This window comes from Oncorhynchus masou, chromosome 27 (genome assembly GCF_036934945.1).
Source record: "Oncorhynchus masou masou isolate Uvic2021 chromosome 27, UVic_Omas_1.1, whole genome shotgun sequence".
NCBI classification, from domain to species: Eukaryota; Metazoa; Chordata; class Actinopteri; order Salmoniformes; family Salmonidae; genus Oncorhynchus; species Oncorhynchus masou.
In genome coordinates, this window is record NC_088238.1 from 57,285,601 (window position 1) to 57,293,100 (window position 7,500).

General features: G+C 43.9%; 1 protein-coding gene across 1 annotated transcript in view; it reads left to right on the plus strand.

Annotated features, from left to right (window-relative positions):
- The window catches only part of LOC135516448 (protocadherin-7-like), a 166,146-nt gene that overhangs the window by 120,269 nt on the left and 38,377 nt on the right, over positions 1 to 7,500 (plus strand). The window lies entirely within an intron of this gene.

Below are 7,500 nucleotides of genomic sequence, written 5' to 3' on the forward strand. Positions count from 1 at the left end.
ATCAGTCCTATATCAGTCCTATACCAGTCCTATATCAGTCCTATATCAGTCCTATATCAGTCCTATATCAGTCCTATATCAGTCCTATATCAGCTATATATCAGGTCTATACCAGTCCTATATCAGTTATATATCAGGTCTATATCAGTCCTATATCAGCTATATATCAGGTCTATATCTGTCCTATATCAGGTCTATATCAGGTCTATACCAGTCCTATATCAGTCCTATATCAGGTCTACAGCAGTTATGTAGAATTCCTATAGCCATCAAGGTTTTTTACAGATTGTGATGATACAGGGGGAAAATGTATGGTTTTATACGGTCAATGGGCTGTTTCCCCGGTGTATGGCTTTAGACCTGAATCCCTTCCCCACAAGGACCATTATTCAGGGGTATTGGCATAGCCTTGTGCTCACTTCATTGGGCTACTTGTCACCACCTGCCAAGTCCTGATTGGGTTGACCAAGAAAAGAGCCTTAGACAATCAGCTTAATTGATCCCTGCAAATGTATTAGTCATCGCTCTCTACAGCATAGTACATCTAGGTTGGGTTTAGGTTAATTTACTAACCATGTAGTCGTATTTTGCTTGTTGTGTGTGCATCATATGTAGAAGGGAAACCCAGAAAAACAGTGGAGGAGATAGACGATCTAAACGGCCGTAATCTAAGGAAATGGAAAGATTTATTCAGGGGTAGTAACACAAATCTATGTGAAATGTGATTTCTGGGCCACCCAATGAGAGATGTCTTGACCTTGTCCTTTGCCTTTCACAAAACAAAAGACTACGGATTCCCCTCGGGCCAATAAGTGATTTAGCATGCTCTGTGTCAGTAAACATCATTCCATGTCACTACATTCCAAAGCTAATACGCCCTGATTGTATTGAGAATTACTGTGACAAAGACAGGCCCGTTACTTCCACCTCAATTCATTTCCGTGGCAGAAAAGGTGGAAAGTCAGAGAGTTGAAGTGAGTGCTTCGCCCCCGAGTCAAACTTAGACTTTCAAGCCTCCCGTGTCTTTTGTGAAGCACTCGCAGTTAGTGCTGATGCACTATTCATGGGTCCATAAAAAAGGAGCTCTGTCCTGAACACAAAATATACATCAAATACGGATGGGATAGATTAGAGGAGTCAGCTTGTCTGTTTTCTGTGGCATGGAGGTACAAGCGATCTGTTGCCCGATATGTCATTATTTAATGGGTAGGGGGTTGAGGTAAGAGGCTGCTGCAAATGGAGTCAATCAACTGAACCTGAGTTCTAATGTTGTGTCTACTGCATACATCAGTAAGAGGCAGGGAGAGAGATTGAGAGATGGAGGTAGGAAGAGAGAGCAAGAGAGAGAGAGCGAGCGAGAGAGCGAGCGAGCGAGAGAGCGAGCGAGAGATGGAGGTAGGAAGAGAGAGAGAGAGAGAGAGAGAGAGAGAGAGAGAGAGAGAGAGCGAGAGAGCGAGAGATGGAGGTAGGAAGAGAGAGAGAGAGCGAGAGATGGAGGTAGGAAGAGAGAGAGAGAGAGAGCGAGAGCGAGAGATGGAGGTAGGAAGAGAGAGAGAGAGAGAGAGAGAGAGAGAGAGAGGTAAAGGGACTCGCAGGGCATTTTAAAAATGTCCGTCTAGCAGAGACTCTTACTGATGCAAGGCCCCATTACCACCGGCTGAGCAGAAACGACTCTCGCCTTCAGCTAGCATGCAGATTAATATTGTACATAAATAAATCAATTATGTATTATTTTTATCCAGAGTTCAGCTGTGGAGATTTCTAGTCATACGATCAGATCATCTCACATTTAATATATTTTCTGATTTCCTTTTAGTTTGGTGGGAAAACACGAGTTGCTTTGAATTCAAACTATCTGTCAACCCCAAAATGCGACGGGAATGGAAGGAAAACAGAAATAAATAAATAAAACATGGAAGTCGGGCTTGTGTGTGGACGCCTGCTGTTGGGTCCTTCTGTCAGTGTGAAATATTGCTGATCCTAACACAAATCCAGCAGGGAGGAAGGAGGCTGTAATGATTCAATCCATGCGGGAGTTCCAACAGTCATCTGTCTCACCTACCTCGGAGTGTCCTCAGCCTCGTCCCTTAAGTACCGGACAATGATAGAATGAATAGAACATCAGAACGGGATCAGATTGGAGGCGAATTGTTGGCATATCTATGGTAGTTAAACCAACGCAACCTCTTGGCAGTTATTGCTTGTGCCTACATTCAATGTATTTGGTCTGCATTACAGACTAGCTACAGAGGTTACAATTATGAATTATAATTTGTCTCACGTGGAAAACTAAAGGCATAGAGCCATAATTGACTAGGTAATATGAAATACAATTATTTCCATGACAGAATTTAAAAGCCATTTTGGACTGACCAATGTAGACATTTTCAAATACTTGCAACTTAAACGTTTTATATTACAGAGAATTGATCTTGGACAACAGATCAATGTTGAGGAAATCCTATAAGTGTCAGAAAAGGATTCTCATATGATGGGTAAGATATACAAACCCTTACGAAAAGCCTTTCTAACTGACAATCTCTTAAAAAATATATATAAACTATTGGAACCAAGACCTAAACATAGCTAATATTGGCAGATGGAGGGAGTGTTGGAATTACAATTAACAAAATTACAGTTAACAAAAAATGTTCGATTAATAACCCAGGATACAATTTATTATACAAGAGAGAATATTCACAATTTTGCAGAACAACGGCAGAGTCATGAATCATGCCTTCCGGGAGTGCTATAACGTCCAAAAGTTCTGGGCAGAGTTTAAAAGTTGTCTGCCAAACGTTTTATAATGTAAGTTTATTATTAACTAATCCGTCTATCTGTATATTTCAAGATGAGGGTGTGGTGAGATACCCGATGAGCTGGACCACTGTTTTCTCATCAATCATTTACAAAAAAAAATATGTTTTTCTTAAAAACTCCAAATCAAATGATCCTCCACCGTTAAGACAGTGGATGGATCAAACACGTTATTATTTAAATATAGAAAAAATGTGGTGCAATATTAAAGCAATACGGCATAAAGTATTTCATGAACTGGATTTATCCAAAAGAAGACAAATTGGAAGGGATCTACTTGTGTCGTTCTGCCCCTGAACAGGCAGTTAACCCATTGTTCCTAGGCCGTCATTGAGAAAAAAAAGTGGATCTGAGTGTGATGTCATTAACGTTTCTTCAAATGCATGTACATACAGTATGAGTTGTTCTTTATTACTCTTTTTGCCTTATTCTGATGGTCGGACATTAAGTCCCAGCCACGTTTAGTGGATCAACAGTATGTTTTGTGGAATGGTAAGTTGTTTTGACTTTGTATATGGATTTTTCTGTATTGCAGTGGAGGCTGGTGAGGGGAGGACGGCTCATAATAATGACTGAAATAGTGTTGTTATGTCAAATAAGGCTATTGTGTAAATAGTTTAATGGAGTTGATGGAACGGCATCAAACACACATCAAAACATGTTTGATGCCGTTCCATTTACTCCGTTCCGGCAATTATTATGAGCCCTCCTCCCCTCACCAGCCTCCACTGGAGTACTGTCTAAAAAAACTCTCATCAAATTATACAGTAAAAAGGTACTATTATAGAGTAGAGTTTACTAATATGATTCAGACATGCTTGTTACAGCGTACACTCAACCGCACACTTGCTAGCGTCTTGAAGGTGTTAGCTACATTTCATGTATTAATTGCAAGTGTCTGAATGGCCTCTTCTCGGGCCATTCTCCTCCCGGACCAATCAATGAGCTGCCCTGGTGAATGTAGACTGGTCACAATGAACTCCTCAACCAATGGAAATCAATAAAAACGCTATCCATCTACATTCACGATCTCAGCCAGTCATGTGTTTCTTCTTTTTATTATCCAAACGCCATTATGGTGGAGGTGAAGAAGAAGAACAGAGGGAGAGGGAGAGAAAGATCAGGAAAGTGTGAAGAAGAAATAAAAGATGGGGGTGTGGGGGGAATCCAATTTCACCCGGAGACTCGTAGAAGGAAACAGCTTACAGATGAAAGTCATTTTAGTGCATTCACTCTCCTATATCTCACACTGATATATTCCTCTGGACAAGGAATGCAAGGGCACATCACGCCGCCACAAATAGATTCCCCTAAGACGTCGTCGGGGTGAAAAGGCTCAGCCTCCTACTAACACCAGATAAACAATCTCCCGAGTGCATATCCATCTGCTCACTTGTCAAGGGGTTTAGGCTGATGGCATTTAGAATGGAGCAGATTAAACAAACCTTTCCACCTCTGACTCAACTAATATTCACCTTTGTGTAACACTCCAGTAGGGTGTTGTCAGATTTCCCTTGACCCTCTGATACGTCCTTTATTGAAGCATCCGATCTGTGATTTCTCCTATTTTTCAGACTGATACGAAATAACAATGATCTAATAAGCCATGAACCTTTAGAAAACATTCAGCCTTTCAACATTTCTACCATTGCTGTGATAGGAGAAACCTATTATAATATCAATTCCGATTGATGCATACAATGTGCTTATGTGAACTGGAGCGTGGATTTTGTTGGAAGAGTTTCTCTGACTGTCTGGATGTTTGGATCATTTGTGGCTTTTTTTTTCTTTCTCTTGAGATTATTTTAGACTCATGGATGTAGGACAAATACCAGCTCAGAATGTTCTAATTTGTGACTCAAATTCATCCCTCCCAAAAAGTGAGATTTGTTGTTGTTGTTGTTGTTTTTGTTGTTGTTGTTGTTGTTGTTGTTGCTGCTGCTGCTGCTGCTGTTGTTGTTGTTGTTGTTGTTGTTGTTGTTGCTGCTGTTGTTGTTGTTGTTGCTGTTGTTGTTTTTGTTGTTGCTGTTGTTGTTGTTGTTGTTGTTGCTGTTGTTGTTGCTGTTGTTGTTGTTGTTGTTGTTATATCCTCCCTTTTTTCAATGTATTTTACAAGCTTCACAGTAGACAACCACATCTGAGAACTCTTGCCGCCTCACTATAAGCCAGGGGAAGGAACAAAAAATCAAGTCGCTAGGAACCACAGCCTCAATATCCTCAATTTCCACATAGAGGAAGGAATAAATAGTTTAAACACATCAATGATTTCTTCTCTCTCCCCCAAACTGTTACGAGAGTCCCCAACCCAGAGAAAGGAAGCCGACTGTCATTATTTTGTATTACCAGAGCTGGCTTTTCCTCTCAGCCCTGTGTTAGGATCCACATCAATTTAATACGCTATGGCAGTGTTCAGATCACTATTCTCCGGGACAGATTTAAGCGCTAATCTCGTACTTAGGCTCTAATACAATTAAAGTGCATTGAGCAGCGATTGAGAGCCGATCTGCCGTTCCGTAGATCAATTTCTGTTGGAGAAAGAAGAAGAAGAAAGGCTGTGCCTGGAGCCTTGGGAGAACGTATGAGCTGGGGTGAGAGGTTGTGAAGCGGCTGGATAGGGAGTTGGCCGAGCAATGGGATTCTCAGTGCTCCTAGACTTAGAGGCCTATATGTAAGCAAGAGCTATAGAACATAAACAGTACACCCCCATAGATAATGTGTCTGCATTATAATTTGAACAAACATACTTGTTCCTTACTTGTAGCCCACAAAAATCAAATAATTCAACAGAAAAGCATTGTGCACAGCCTCTTCTAGTGTCTTGGTCAGGAGGAAGATGACTGCGGTTTCAGAATGAGTGATGAATAGAGGTTTCGGTAGGCGTGTGTTGTGCGTCCATTCGGCCCGGGGGAACGACAGGCATTTATACGTGTTCTGTCTATTATATATCGGGATCGGAGGGGAATGACGTGGCATCTTTATGACGCCATCTCTTTCAATTAACCTCAGCTGGGCCGGAGCTTCACTGTCAGGATGGGGCAGAGGGAGACGGGGCAGAGGGAGACGGGGCAGAGGGAGACGGGGCAGAGGGAGACGGGGCAGAGGGAGACGGGGCAGAGGGAGACGGGGCAGAGGGAGACAGGGCAGAGGGAGACGGGGCAGAGGGAGACGAGGCAGAGGGAGACGAGGCAGAGGGAGACGAGGCAGAGGGAGATGAGGGAGACGGGGCAGAGGGAGACGGGGCAGAGGGAGACGGGGCTGAGGGAGACGAGGCAGAGGGAGATGGGGCAGAGGGAGACGAGGCAGAGGGAGATGAGGGAGACGAGGCAGAGGGAGACGAGGCAGAAGGAGACAAGGCAGAAGGAGACGAGGCAGAGGGAGACGAGGCAGAGGGAGATGAGGGAGACGAGGCAGAGGGAGACGAGGCAGAAGGAGACGAGGCAGAGGGAGACGAGGCAGAAGGAGACGAGGCAGAGGGAGATGGGGCAGAGGGAGACGAGGCAGAGGGAGACAAGGCAGAGGGAGACGAGGCAGAGGGAGATGAGGGAGACGAGGCAGAGGGAGACGATGCAGAAGGAGACGAGGCAGAGGGAGACGAGGCAGAAGGAGACGAGGCAGAGGGAGACAAGGCAGAAGGAGACGAGGCAGAGGGAGACGAGGCAGAGGGAGACGAGGCAGAAGGAGACGAGGCAGAGGGAGACGAGGCAGAAGGAGACAAGGCAGAAGGAGACGAGGCAGAGGGAGATGGGGCAGAGGGAGATGGGGCCGAGGCAGAGGGAGACGGGGCAGAGGGAGACGAGGCAGAGGGAGACGAGGCAGGAGGAGACGAGGCAGAGGGAGACGAGGCAGAAGGAGCCACAGCTTATCACGGCAGCCATGTTTTTCTATTTCTACGTTTCCTCGTGAATTGTTTGTATTACCAATTAAGTTGAATATTGACAGAATAGATAAATATATATAAATATATATATAATATAATAATATATATATATAATAATAATATATAAATATAAACATCGATATGTAGCCAGATAGACATGGTCATTTGCTTAAACAATTGGACAATGAACATGTTTTTAGGCTAACTGACTGATTATGCCAAATCCATTAAAAGACTGTGATTTTCATCCGTCTCCAGTTTGTTAACGTGGACATGAGATCACTTCTTCTGTCATCCTGCGCTAGCCGCGAGCTGTCAGAGTTTCCGAGGAGACAGCTCACTGCTACGCCGGTAAGACAGGAGAAGATCCCCAGAACGTTCACGCAATGATTGAATAACCTTGACAGAACGTTGAGTTTCCCCCAACTGATCTGTCGAGGCGTAGTGGGGTCTGGCTTTTCATAAGTAGCTGAGAGCACCTGCCACATCCAAGGCGCAAAGCCGTCAATAAATCTCTTTGCTAATGCACCGTGGAATCTTTTTCCGTTTCTCTAATATTAATGCATGCTAGGTGAGTGCTATTCAGAAGGAAAGGCCAGGGGTAGGAACATGTCCTTCCCGCTATGCTAAAGCTAGCAAGACAAGCCTCACTTCCCTCCAGTTCAGACTTACAGTGCAGCAAATGTTTGCTACTGTTGAAGGGCACAGCAGGTAATGGCTTCCTGTCAGTACATTTACATGTTAGTCATTTAGCAGAAGCTCTTATCCAGAGCGACTTACAGGGGAAACTAGTTCAGCAATCTTTC